Raw genomic sequence first — 15,870 nt, forward strand, 5'->3', positions numbered from 1 at the left:
CAACTACTTGTTACTCATCGAAATATGTATATGAAGTTGCTGTAAAAGTTGGCAAATACTTGTATTTTTTACCCTCATATTCTTGCATTACTCTAGCAATTAGTATCTTAAAATATGGATTAAATCTTGTTTTTTGCAGATATGTAAAAGTAATTAAACAATAAGTCGTATTTGATTTACGTGACTGCCATTGGACTTCTTGTGACATCTATTTTTTTCTTTTTCATTCTTTTCTCTCTTTTTAGATTGGAAAGTGCTTGGGCTTACAATGATAATGTCAGAATGTCATTGTAATCTGATGATCTCTACAACCTGATATCGTGGTAATTTATGACGCTGTCTCATATGTGTGTTGTGATTAACTGTTTACTATCTTGGTACTTATGAGCAGTGGAGTGGTAATATTAACATGCACCATATGTGCAGTTGTATGCACTTTCAACAAATAATTTACATTTCTCAATATTATCACTTCTCCCACATAGATTCCTAAGAATTTCAAATTAAGAATTCATTAATTTTGCAGACAGCACAATTATAAAGCCTAATGAAATTCCATTCAGTTAATTCTTTATTTTGTATGACAAATATACGTAGAATACCAGTACATTCAATTTAAACCTACTTATTAATTTATTTATTTTGTAAACCCTACATACAATACCAACATGTTCAATGGAACCTATTTATTTATTCTTTTGTGTAGCAAAATACAATACTAGGGACAGAGGCGGATTTAGAGGAGGTGCACCGGAGCACGTGCACCCCCTCCCCTTCGTTGTGAATACACGCTATCTGAATTGAGAAGTTAGCAGTGAAAATAGCAAGACTTTCCGAAAATTTCATGTCATGTTTTTTTTTTTTTTTTCGTTTCGGACTTAAAAGAAAGCGAAGTTGTGCAAAACCAATAGTTTAAATCAATTTTCTGAAGGTTGAAGGAAAAGGATTTCTTAAGAACAAACACTTAACATTTTCGGAGAAATTCCTCATTCACACCATAGATGCCAAAAGATTTTAAAAAATTTAATTTAATTCAAATGTACTGGTAGTTATTGGTGCATACCCCTGGCTCCGACCCTGACTAGGGACATTCAATCGAAATTTATTTATTTGTTTTGTATAACAAATATTCTCGTACAATGCTAGCAAATTCAATTTAAACCTAATTATTTATTATTTGTGTATTAGACTGTCCCTCCCCCAAAATATTTGTGAAGGTGCTCAAGACCAATACAAAAGAGAAAGAAGAAAATGAGTGAAAAGGGGAACTATTTTTTTGCACTATACGTTTTAAAACACACAGCACTAGTGACCTTTTCCGAATTACTGTATCTATTCCAAACTCAATTTTTCTCTTCTGTTGATGGCAACACTGTTCAGCGGATGCTTCCAGACTTAGAGTCAACGCAAACAATTCTTGTCAATATCTGATTTAAGGTGTACAAAACGTTAGTACCTCACTCCCTATGTGCGCCAACACATATTACTCGTTATTTCTCGAAAAGTTTGCAACACCGATTTTCCTTTACAATCTCTTTTGTCTTTACTTTCATTGCTGCTTTCAATGATGATATTCAATTTAGATCATTTCATTTACAAAAACAAAACTTTGTCTTGGGTTGGCAACACTGTTCATCTGATGCTGTTTGTCAATACACGAACAGATGTCGCCCTTTCTCTAGTTGCGTCGTGCTAAGTTTCGTTTCTCTGTCTCTTTTAGTTTCTCTGTTATCACGGTTGGAAATTCTAAAGTATATTATAATGTGGAAACGCCATTTCATGACTTTGCCGTCAAGTCGGCACAGGTTAACGTTCTCGTAGAGAGTTGCTATTTCACTAATGCGTGTTTATGGTCACATAGAATACATTTGGGGGGGGGTGCGTATCCCAACACGAAATTATCCAAAATAAGGGACACGCAAATATATATATATATATATATATATATATATATATATATATATATATATATATATATATATATAACTGTCAGCCACCTCCTGATCCTTAACGATATTATTTTATCGTTGTTTGAGCCAAATAATGAGTAAATTAAATTGACGTAATACAAAATGTCGTTTATTGTTCACCTTCCTTTTGTTTATAAACGTTGTGATTCTTCGAAGGTAATTTACATTATATTCTTACTTCTGTTACCATAGCAATAACTAAATATATCGTCTTGGTGATGATGACAACAACAACACATTACATTGATTTTATACCATATTGTATCTTTTCTTTTCTTCTTCTTCTTCTTCTGAATTCAGCTGGCTAGTACATATTTTATATACAAGACCAGACATTTTGCCCAAAAAATATAATTATAGATACAACATATCGTTCTACATGGCGCGCGGACATATGGACTTTCTTTTTATTTATCTTATAAATAAAAGAAAAGAATCCTGGACCGTCAGGATTCCTACACTAATCACCAGTACTTTTCGGACATCCCTCGTATGTAAACAAAATCACATTTCATAATAACACATATATATCATTCTTCATTCACATATCATTATTAATAATTATTTTTACACTTAATCTTATAATCATTTGTATATTTATATTTTTATATAATATAACGTCGATACGGAATTCCGAATTATAAAGCTATATTAAGTCCATTCAGAGCCATACAATGTTAATTAATAAATTTAAATCATTTTGGGCAAATTGAGAAGAAGAAATTGATATAAAATGTTTTTTATAGATTATTTCAATTATCTTTTGGTTTGATACTTAAAGTCATTATGCTACTTAGTCTTATAATTTCAGTTGTCATTATGTTTAACATTGTAATATTTTAAACAAGAAATAACCATATCACAAATATATTCGAATAAAATACATATTAGGATTAAATTGGTATTGAAAAATAACAAAAATTACAACATAATAAGTTGGAATAAATATAAATAAGATTTTTGGTTTTCTCTATTGAGATTCATTACCATCCATCAGACGTTGCGTACATGAATAAGGTACGGTTTGTTCAGACGCCGTAACTTTAGCTTAAGTTACGTGACCAACGACTTCATATAGGTTACATTGAAAGTTGTAAATAGGAATACAGTATTGCGCGTTATTTACTTCTACGGTTCTTCGTTTCTTACTTTTATTACCGCAATTTCTGCCATCTACGCAGCGATTCTGAAAAACCATATTATTTCTGTTGTGATTAGATTGTGTCATATTACCGGTAAAATTAGGTTCAGTTCTCCTTCGTTTCACTGGCGGTGAAATATCGTGTCTCCTAATGGATCTGTACTTGTTCTTTACATGACATCCACGGTAGTCTGTCCTTCCATGGTTTCTATTCCGCGAAGACTCCCTCGGAGCATCCGATGGATCTTTGTTGTGCTTCTTAGAAGTAGACGCATTGTTGTAAGGCGGATAATTTCTGTCTGACTTCTTTCTCTTTTTGTCGATCCTCTCTTCTCTTCGCCAATCATTTCGACTTTTATCTCTGTTGTTAGGTGTGGTTACATTACCGGTATACATGTATTTAACATCACCTTTTACATTGTGATCACGCTTTAATCCCACATGATTGTATCGAAGTTGGTTTCGATTAGGTTAGTTTGGTTCAAGTTGTCACTGTATTGGACAATTGAAGGATTTTCAAAATCTCGCAATGTCAAGCTTAGATGATTGAAGTCAACGCACTGTATCATGTTCCGTAAAGGCATTATCGGATTGTTCATTATTATCATTTTGGTCTTCTCATTAAATGCACAGTTCAACAGATTCAACTCAATCGACCAATCAATACAAACATTGGTGGGAACACACGTTTTCTTTCTGAATTTCACGAATACTGGAATTAACTTGCTTCTTTCTACAGGAACTAATGTCGCGTACATACCATTAAATGATTCTATTATAATTACTTCATCTTCAAGATTAATATCATGACATGATACATACTCAACATGATACTGTGAATTCAAGTAGTCAATAGCATTCACTAGACGAAAACGATCATAACTTTTCACACTTTGATGCGTACCAAAATCTTCATTACACATAGCATCCATAAGACAATCAAAAACATTCGACTGAAAAGAAAAGTTAGGATAGTCTGATCCAACCAATACGGCAGTATGCTTTTGTGAAAACTCAGTAGATTTCACTAATGTAAACTCAAAATCTGCATTCTCCGTTGTCTCTATGGAAGGTTCAGGTTCATTTAAAGCACTCATATTTATTAACCTGTGATGATATTTCTTCAACCTGTTCCATGTGTTGATCCTTTCGTTCCATTTTATTATCGTATTGCTCAAATTTTACATCCACTTGATTCGTCTGGATCAACTGCTGCTGTATTCCAACTAACTTAGTATCAAAATGCTGCTGCTGTCGGTCCAACTTACTATCAAGAAGTTGATATAATTCACCCTTAAGTAGTTGTTGCTGTTGAGAGAGTTCGTCCTTAAGTTGTTGGGAAAGTTCATCCTTAAGTTGAGAAAATTCATCCTTACGTTGTTGCTGCTGTTGAGATAGTTCATCCTTAAGTTGTTGGGAAAGTTTATCCTTAAGTTTTTGGAAAAGTTCATAGTTAAGTTGTTGGGAAAGTTCATCCTTAAGTTGAAAAAATTCATCCCTACGTTGTTGTTGCTGTTAAGGAAGTTAATTCTTAATTTGTTGGGAAAGTTCATCCTTAAGTTGTTGTTGCTGTTGAGAGAGTTGTTTGAGGAAACCCAACACACTTTCAGTACGATTTGTTTCAGTCTCATTCGTACTGTTATCAACCACTACTTGTTCAATATCGATCATCTTGGCACTTCTATCTATTTTTGTGCCACTTCTCAAAATATTGAAATTAATATTTGGCTCAATTGTGATCGTCTTACTAAAACTTCGGAGCGATACACAAGGTTACTCGGCGTTTCGGCACAATATATTTATATAACTGTCAGCCACCTCCTGATCCTTAACGATATTATTTTATCGTTGTTTGAGCCACATAATGAGTAAATTAAATTGACATAATACAAAATGTCGTTTATTGTTCACCTACCTTTTTTTTTTTATAAACGTTGTGATTCTTCGAAGGTAATTTACATTATATTCTTACTTCTGTTACCATAGCAATAACTAAATATATCGTCTTGGTGATGATGACAACAACAACACATTACATTGATTTTATACCACATTGTATCTTTTCTTTTCTTCTTCTTCTTCTGAATTCAGCTGGCTAGTGCAGATTTTATATACAAGATCAGACATTTTGCCCAAAGAATATAATTAAAGATACAACATATCTTTGTATATTTGCTGAATTAATAAGGTAGTACTAATGCCGTAGGTAAGAAGTATTCATCTGCATTTCAATATTTGGATGTTCCGAGATCGAATCCAAATTCGACATTCCTGACTTGTTTCTCTAATAGCCGGAAACCTTGATAATATCTTCAATATACAGGGTGTTTTCTTTAACTTAAGACTGCAAAATATCTTGAGAAATAAGCAAAAAGAGTTTGAAATAAAACGTTACTACTTGGAGGAGGGGAAATTCATCTGTGATAATATTAGCCTTCTCTAATAATATTAGTTGGGGGTGGGCAACTTTGGAAACTTAAAATGAAACCCCATTTTTCTTGCAGTCGAAATGCATAGGCTATTTTTTTCCGATTCGTGATAGATGACACTGTAATCAGTGAAAACTAATTTCACTCAAGTTTCTTCAATTTGAAACTCCCAGGTTTCATTTCAAAATAAATCTACGATAACAGCATTTTTTTTTTTTCTTAAACGTTGTCTCGACTCGTGGAAGCTGGCGTGAAAACTGAGACTGCATACGGCATGAATTCAGATAATTTAAATGTGACACTACAATTAGTTGTAATCTGCTGAGGTAATCCTAGTTGGCTACCAAGCATTTTATCGACAAAACTGCTTCAAAAACAACAAACGAACGTTGTTCAAAAACAAATAAACGTGGCTGGAAAACAACAAATTATCGCTGCTCAACAACAAAAAATTAACGTTGCTCAAAAACAAAAAATGAACGTAGTTTGAAACCACAAATGAATGTAGTTCAAAAACAGCAAATGATGTAGTTCGAAAACAACAAATAAATGTAATTCGAAAACAACAAATGGACGTAGCTCAAAACAACAAATAAAGGTAGTTTGAAATATTCCTAAATTTAATTATTATAACATGACACTGATCTATTCAAATTCTTATATACCATTATAAATAATTATTATTTGTTGTTTCAAATGAATGTAGTACGAAAACTGCAAATGAACATAGTTCAAAGCAACAAATAAAGGTAGTTTGAAACAACAAATGAATGTAGTACTAAAACTGCAAATGAACATAGTTCAAAAACTACAAATAAATGTAGTTCGAAAACAACAAATGAACGTTGCTCACAAGTAAACCTTACGTTTGGGTGAATCGAGTTGCTGACTGAGACACATACGAGAAAGTAGTACTAAATATGGTCAGTATTTCAGTGAAGTTGTAGGTGCGAAGCTCCAGGGGTTTAGGAGATACAGCTACCAGAACATCACATGGAAGTACAGAATAGTATTCATACAGTTGCAGGTAAAAGCCCTGTAAGACCTCTTGTAACGACAAAAGGTGAATAACAAATATATGGGTACATATTAGGACGAGGGGAAAGTCATATAGTAAGGGTTTACCTAACAGCGGCCATCTTAAAATCCGCCATTTTGAATTAAGGTTAAGTTTTTAAAATAGGAATAGGGTCATGTGATACATGATTTAAGGCGCAAATTTAATCAGAAGAACAATGGTGACGTTAATTTTGATTTACGCGCAATTGGTAAAAAGTTACAGGGAAATTAAATATTGTTGCAGCATATGTATTAGTCCTTATTTGCTATTAATAAGGTGTCAATGTTATGCGTTTTGTTTAAAACTTTTGTCTGATTCAAAATGGCGGATTTGAACATGGCCACCATCAAGGCAATTCTTACCATAGACCTGATATTTATCCACCTGCTTTTTATTTAATTATTATCATTAACACAAAATTTACAAGGTGGGAGTAAAGAACTAATACATATGCTGCAACAATATTTAATTTCCCTGTAACTTTTTACCAATTGCGCGTAAATCAAAATTAACGTCACCATTGTTCTTCTGATTAAATTTGCGCCTTAAATCATGCATCACATGACCCTATTCCTATTTTAAAAACTTAACCTTAATTCAAAATGGCGGATTTCAAGATGGCCGCTGTTAGGTAAACCCTTACTATATGACTTTCCCCTCGTCCTAATATGTACCCATATATTTGTTATTCACCTTTTGTCGTTACAAGAGGTCTTACAGGGCTTTTACCTCCAACTGTATGAAGACTATTCTGTACTTCCATGTGATATTCTGGTAGCTGTATCTCCTAAACCCCTGGAGCTTCGCACCTACAGCTTCACTGAAATACTGACCACATTTAGTACTACTTTCTCATATGTGTCTCAGTCAGCAACTCGATTCACCCAAACGTAAGGTTTACTTGTCAGAAACAACAAGTGAATGTAGTTCGAAAACCAGAAATGAATGTGGTTCGAAAACAACGAATGAACATAGTTCAAAAACAAATGAATGTAGTTTGAAAACTAGAAATGAGTGTTGCTTAAAAACAACAAACAAACGTAGTTTGAAACAACAAATGAATGTAGTTCGAAGACAACAAATGAATGTAGTTCGAAGACAACAAATGAATGTAGTTCGAAGACAACAAATGAATGTAGTTCGAAGACAACAAATGAATGTAGTTCGAAGACAACAAATGAATGTAGTTCGAAGACAACAAATGAATGTAGTTCGAAGACAACAAATGAATGTAGTTTGAAGACAACAAATAAATGTAGTTCGAAGACAACAAATGAATGTAGTTCGAAAACAACAAATGGACGTAGTTTAAAAACAGCAAATGACTGAAGTTCGAAAACAACAAATGAACGTATCAATAGTACACAAAATGTAAGATAAAATACACTTTAAAAGAAATATAAAATAAAAAGAATGAGGTGACATAACGAAACTACTTGATTAACAATTAGATTAACATCTTTCTTAATCAAAGAATGAATGTCAAATATAAAAAAGAATATGTCGGATAGCCTCTAAAGTACCATCAGCGTGGACCACAGAGAGATGCAGCCGATAAGATGGCTTCATAGCCAACTACGATTACGACGTCTCACCTAATTGCACTGCCACATTTGAATTGTCTGAATTTGCGCCGAATGCAGAGCAATCTTCCATGACACCTTTCATGAGTCGAGAAAACGTTTAAGACAAAAGATTGGTACGTACCTTTAATCACAGATTTACTCTGGATTGAAACGTGGAGGCTCTCAATTAAAGAAAATTTAGAGAAAGTAATTTTCACTTACTACAGCCCCTATTTATCGAAAATTGAAAAAAAAAATGTTTCGAATAAAATTTACTTAGAGCCTATTATTTTCGGCAGAATTCAAATCTACAATAAACAAAATATGGGTTTCTGTTTAAATTTCGTTTCCCTCCGTCTCACCCAAAGAGGCTAATTTTATCAATTTACCCTCCAAAATATCAACTTTTTATTTCAAATATTCTTTCGTCAGATACTTATTTCTCCAAATGTTTTGCAGTCTCAAGCAGTGTTCCTTTCAGAAAAAAAAAAATGATCCGGGGGGACACACATAGCATTCGAAGGGGCACATATTATTTTCACACGGTACTATTCTGTTTATTATTGTATTATAGACGTAGGTATTATTTTGGTCTCCTTCGAGGAGCACTCTGAATTCTGGGGAGCAGTGCCCCCCAAAAACATGCATGGAAGAAACACTGGTCTCAAGTTGAAAAATTCACCCTGTATAAAGCTTATGAACAATTTCCTGCTACAGTTACTTTCTAATTGTTCTTATTGAAAAAGAAAAAAAAAATAATTATTCCATGGGAAACACGATAATGCATTACACTATACAGAGTGGCCCAAAAGTAGGTATACAGATCTGCATCGATCAAGTTTAATTTTTTAACATAATAAATTTATCTGCTTTGGTTTGTCCAGAGCTTAGGGTATAAGTGAAAATAAGTTAAGAACAGAAAAGGAAGAAACTAAGTCAATGCCTGTACGGATAACAAAAAGTAAACGATATAAAATGCCGTGAGCCGATCAGTACGGGACTGTATACCTACTTTTGGGCCACCCTGTATAACTGTGACAGTTGAGAATGTGTCAAGTAACACTTTCACTGCATTTCTCTGGATTCATATTATTTTCTGTAAGCACTAAAAGTAGTTCATTTGATTAATATATACATATGTAACTTATTTACAGGTAGATACATTTGAATGCATTGTTTCTTGGTTGTATGAAGACCAACCGTGAAACTGTTCTTTTAAGCAGTAAACTGTTAGTAGAAAGCATACAAATGTCGGGAATATTCATTTTAGATTGTTGCTGTTAGAAAATGAAGTTACAGCTAATGAATATGTATCGACTCTGTGGTAACCTTTCAGTCAATTGATAAAAAAATTCTTTATATAATGAAGATTTAGAATGGACACGAATGAGAGTTCTTAACTATATCTCAACTTGTAACTTAGTTCAGTGCTTTTCAACCTTTTTGGACTGGCGGTACGCTTTACTGAATGTGAGGACATCGCGACACACCTATTTGATATTTTTATTATAAATAATAATAGTAATAATATACAGTATGGCGCTAAATTCGTTGTACAAAAGCAGAGAAACATAGGGCAAAAGCCCCATCGTTTACGTGTTATAGGCAGCCGAAATCATGAAAAAATTAATTTTAAAGGGTCATAGCTCCAAAACTATGGGACCTACCTTGGTCGGGTCAAGACTTCACTTAGGAACTACGAGGGCAAGTCAAGAAAGACTTGGACTGATTTTTTTTTCCGGCAATTCTGTTAACGCTGGAGCTTCATAGTTTGGCATACAAGTAGGGTGGGTCTTGCTGTGCATATATATAAAATGTTGTTAAGGAATCATTGCATGTTTGGTAACCACGACTTTTTATTGCAGGTGATGTTCTGCGCCGCCTCTAGAAGTCGCCTGTAGAAGAAATGGAGTCATTACGAGATGAACAATTTGCAGCTATACGGTTCTGCTATCTCCTGGGGAAAAGTGCAACAGAAACTCTAGGAATGTTGAGAGCAGCCTACAAAGATGACGCTCTGCCACGAAGTACCGTGTTCTGGTGGTTCAAAGAGTTTAAAGAGGGCCGAATGACAATCACGAAAGCTGGTGGACCAGGTGTATCAGCGTCAGCTGTTACTGAGGTGAACATTAACACGGCAGCAGTCATTGTTAGAGAAGATCGCCGCATCAGTATCGACGATCTGGCAGCCGCACTACGCATATCTCATGGCAGTGCCTTCAAAATTTTGCATGACCACCTCCACATGAGCCGAGTGTGTGCGCGATGGATTCCGCGACTCCTGACACCAGAGCAGAAGGCCGTTCGAGTGGAGACTTGCAGGGAGCTGTTGCAAAGGTTTGAGGATGGTGGAGACGCCTACCGCACCGTGCGACTTTTTTCTATTCCCTGCCCTAAAATCCAGACTGCGTGGACGCCGCTTCTCCGATAATTCAGAGGTTCTAAAGGCATCGGAGGCGGTTTTGAAGGACCTCTCAAAGAATGGCCTGCGACACGTGTTTGAGGACTGGAAGACTCGAATGAAAAAGTGCATTCAAATGGGCGGGGACTACTTTGAAAAGGATCATGTGCCTGTTGCTGAGTAATAATAAATTGCCTAGAAAAAAAAATCAGTCCAAGTCTTTCTTGACTAGCCCTCGTATTATGTGCCCTATCCAAAATTGCGTGTTTCAGAAACCTGAGGTGCTTCCACTACAATTTTTATAAAGAGAGTTTGATTACGGGCCTACTCTCCAACTACCTCCATAAAAATTGTTGCGTGAGTACCTTAGGATTCTAAAACATGTATTTTAGGATAGAGCACATACTAGTTCCTAAGTGAAGTCTTGACCAGACTACAGTATGCCACATAGTTTTGGAGCTATGAACCTTTAAAATTTATTTTTTCATGTTTTCGGCAGCCTATAACACGTAAACGATGAGGTTTTCGCCCTATGTGTATAGGAACTTTTTTGTTTGTTTACTTTCAGGAATCACTCTTCTGCTTTTGTACAACGAATTTAGCGCCATACTGTATATTATAATACTGAAAATAATTAGTTTTTATAATTACTCTATATAGCATTGAGTATTATTGCTACCGCTGGAGGTGTTGACTGGTACAGTCCTTCTCGATTTTAACTAATTATTATTAAATTCTCCATGATTTTTAAATTCTAAAATTTCGCGACACACCTTACGGACTGCGTGACACATCAGTATGTTGCGACACATCGGTTGAGAACCATTGGCTCAGTCTATACACTGAAGTAAGCAGCTGATAACGACTTTTTGCAATACAACTGGAAATCAAATAACTGTTCAATGAGCAACGCACTGATAGCCAATACCACATAGATCAGTGCTTCTCAACCTGATTCCTAACACGACCCCCATTTTATCACATCCTCTTGCCAGCGACTCCCTTATAATTTCTGGTTCGTAATAAGCTTGTGTGGGATTTTTTAATATATCTACTGCGGAGATCACACGATATCCATCTATTTCTATAATAATAGAATCCATTTCTTGTACATAGTGGACACAGTAATTTCCCTAAAAGCGAATGGATTAAAACCAAATTTGATCAGTTCATTCATATTACAAATATCGAATTTGATCCATCATACTATTTCAAAATGGAGGCCGTTTGAAAATTTAAAACTTCACAATTCCCTTAATTTTGGATCATGTGATAAAAAAAATAAAGTGATTTCTAATTTTGGTTAAAGAAACTTGGACAACTTTTAAAAAAGTTATTGGGTATTTTAATTTTCGACAGGCCGCCACTTTGATCTCTTCTGCTTATCTTTGCAACCCCCATGAAACCATCTCACGACTCCCAAGTTGAAAAACCATGACATAGATAATTGCGCTGCGTGTGTCTGTAGTAGTAAGTGCAGTAACTTTACGGGAAAAATCCTTTGTTTTTACAAAAACATAAGATAAATACATAATCCTACTTCCTTCAGATAATTGGAGAAGTAATTCATTATAGTATTTTATTCTATATAATGTAAGATAAACAGAGATAGTTTTCAATTACCCATTTCCCGGGGTCTTGATATCAATTTTTCAATTTTAGAATATTACAACTACAGAAATCTCATCTTACTTTGTTAGTATTGTTAGTATTTCAGTTGTGAACGATGATGTTTTATACTACTCTAATTACGGGTATACTGAAACCAACTGCAAAACATGCAGCTACTAATACTCTCTTTTACAGCAAGTATCAGCAAGTATTTCATTTTTAAAATAAAAACTGTTTCTAGAATAATATGGAATATACAATTGGCCTATCCTTTGTAACAAGCTTAAATGCTTGAGAAAAAGGGAAAACACATTGAACCATGTCATTACGAATCTAAGAATGTCTAATTTAAAGACATAGCTACCATCTCTTAATCTAATTTGTAATCATAACTATTTCTTTTTAATCTAAAGCTGAGAATTTTCACTCAAGTATCTCGAGGTCCTTTGCAAGCAAATGATCAAGTACGAATGGTTTTATTAGTTGAAGAGCTTCGTCCAAGAAGTAGATAACAAAAACACATCACAATTTTTATCAGTATTCTGGCCCCGTGGGGTTATTATTAGCAGTAGGTCCCGTGCGCACCTGACGCCGTCTGTGGCGTTGTAGGGAATTATTAAGTTTTACCTCCTCCGAAATATTTCAATTTGAAATCACATAATATCGAGAGAGATGCATCAAAAGAAAAATGGCTCCAGGAGTGGAAATAATTTCCTAGGGAATTTTATCTCCTTTGGCAACACATTCTTTGGTGTATTTTTTTGATATTGTGGGATTCAATATTGAAATATTTCAAATAAGAAAGATTTAAGAGAACTCTAGTTCCTTAGGGAACTTCTTAGCAACAGCTTCCTTTGATGTACTTTCGACATTGTGTGATTATATAGATCCTTATCAAAATAATGCAAACACCTATACTTTGCTATACGTAAGATAAATGAGATGGTAAGAGAGAAGATGCGTGTTCACTGCCTGACTGTTGTTAGTATTGTGTACGGTAGTTGTAAGTAACACGTCAGGCGGCGTAGAACAGAGGTGCGTGCAGAAGCAGTCATGCAGTAGAGATACAAAAAAATAAAGGCAACCAAGAAATCTCGCTTTTTGTGGACGTCTGTGTTCAATTGGTCCTCACATCGTGAGTGCGAATTGAGATAAGAAGGTCAGTTGTTGGTGTGGGTATATGCAACATGCAACCTGGTTGTGGCAGTTCAGTTACATCGTGAACTTGCGTAAGGACTTGGGACCATTACAGAGCGCCATAAGGGCTTGCATGCTGTACGACTGGAGTCAAACGCCACTGTAGTGGGGCGGAAGATATGCCATGCCTTTGGTGAGGGTGTTGTGACTACGCGGACAGTGCAGGGGTGGTTTAACAAGTTTAAGGACGGTGACGAAACACTCGAAGACGCACCATGTGCAAGAAGACCAACACATGTACAAAATGAAGATTTCAGGCAGCAATTGAAGCGAACAATGGCCAGACATGTGAGGAACTGGAACTACAACTTGGTGTGAGTGAGAAACCATTCGGCACCACCTCCATCAACTTGGGAAGCACTATATGTTGGGTCGATGGGTCCCACGTGATTTGACTACGAGACAGAGGACAACGCGAGCAGACACCTGTATTTCTATTGCTGTTTCGTCTGAGGAATTAGCCAGTTATGGACAGGGTATTGACATGTGATGAGAAGTGAGTCCTGTACGAAACTCCACGGCGCCGTCATCATTGGTTAGCATCTCATGAACCGGTTCCAAAACAGCCGAAACCAGCATTGCACCTGAATAAGGTCCTCTTGTGTGTTTGGTGGACTGCTTTCGGCATCGCGCATCGGGAACTGCTACCAATTGGTCAGAGCATCAATGCAACTGTGTACTGTCAGCAGTTGAGCCGTGTTCAACAAAAACTCAAATCTCTGGAGCCAGCACTTCTGAATCACAAAGGGATCATCCCGTTAAAGGACAACGCTAAGCCGCACATGGCTAGGATGACCCGGATACCATTCTACGCCTTATAACCGGAAGGGTTTGGTTTTCGTTTGGTTCTTACCTGTTCCCATTCGGGATAAGTAATTCTTATAACCCTACTGGGTTCGACTCTTGTTCGGTACGCCTTACCTATGGTGGATTCTAGTAGTTGGTGGGAAAAGGACATTCGCTGCACAGCTGACAATACTAAAATGAAGAATGCGCAAACCTCCAAGTTGGATCTCGAACCAAGGTAAATTTCAATTGAGGTTGCGACTGCGGGTGCCCACCGTCCTCGTCACGCCTGCTGACATCAACAGAATAGACACAAGTGGTCAAATATAATATCCACCATTCCAGTAGTGATTCGTGTAGTAAATATAGTAAAGATAATTGCAAACAAAATATATATAATATGTAACTTTTATTCAATTAACACAGGTTATGTATAGTACTTACGTGTACAACATTACAACATTTTATTGAGAAATTTACTCAACATGTGCTAACACACTATAGGCCCATATTTATACTCATTTAGAATTTATACGAAGGAGTAATTATAAATGATTGATTTCTTTCTTTCTTGGAAGAAAATAACGCACTGTAGATGCCGGCTAGAATTTACATTACACGATGCATTAACATTCAACACACGCTATTTATTCGCACTTCACTTTACTGCACTGTAAATTGATGGATTTGGGGGGGGGGTCATGTAGTTATTCCCAGTAATGAAATTTCTGATTGATTCTTGTCGTCCGTCCAATGGTCATGATTTAGGCTCCGTTCTGGTTATTTCTTCTCAACTGTGAACATAATCAACCTTTTACCTGTATGGATTCCTTGCTCACAAATCGTGGGTTTTTGTTGTTTTGGATATCAGGCGCTGTTTTAGCATACGTTCATCGGTTTTATGAAAATTTTACATTTAAACACTTATTTTGGTTTTACTTCGTCTTCACATAACTAAATTCATAATATTTTCAACGATGGTAAAGGAAATCTTAGATTTTTCGATGGACGTAACATATGCAGGACAGTCTATGCAGCCATGATCACCAAGCACACCTTCGCGCCTTTTTTGACTAAGCGTCAGTAAGTTTGCGCTAGTCACGACAGAAAAATATTTTAAAAATTTCCATAAGAAGTATTCTTTACAAAGAATATATATCGTAAGGCGTTAAATGAGTTCTCCATTAACATGTAATAATTAAAATATTAAAAATAGTAAAAATATTCTTCGATTAAATTTGATTCGATGGTACTATGACGTCACGACCACATCACATCCCTTTTGTTCGGTGAACAGGAAGTACAAGTCACCACTCACAGGACTGCCAACTCGTAGAAAAAGATAAGACTAAAACACAGTTTGCGTCGACGTACAGTGCATGGAGCCTTATTCCAATTCAGCCAAGAAGAACTGGGAAAATTAAAATGGAATGGGAGTGAGGGGGGCCACACGCTCACAGCCTTGGATGGGAAATACTATTTCATCCGTCATACTCCCCGGATATTGCACCGTCCGATTATCACCTGTTCCAGTCCTTGGACAATCACCTTAAAGAACGCCAGTTAAAATCCCTAATAGAGGTGCAAAATGCACTTGATACCTTCTTCGCTCCACGGCCTACCAAGTTCTTACTGCAATGGAATCCATTGTCTTTCAGAACGTTGGCAGAGGGTCGTCGTTGCAGATTAGACTATTTTTCATCTCCCAGG

The sequence above is a fragment of the Thermobia domestica genome, chromosome 12 (genome assembly GCF_964235325.1).
Source record: "Thermobia domestica chromosome 12, izTheDome1.hap1.1, whole genome shotgun sequence".
NCBI lineage: Eukaryota > Metazoa > Arthropoda > Insecta > Zygentoma > Lepismatidae > Thermobia > Thermobia domestica.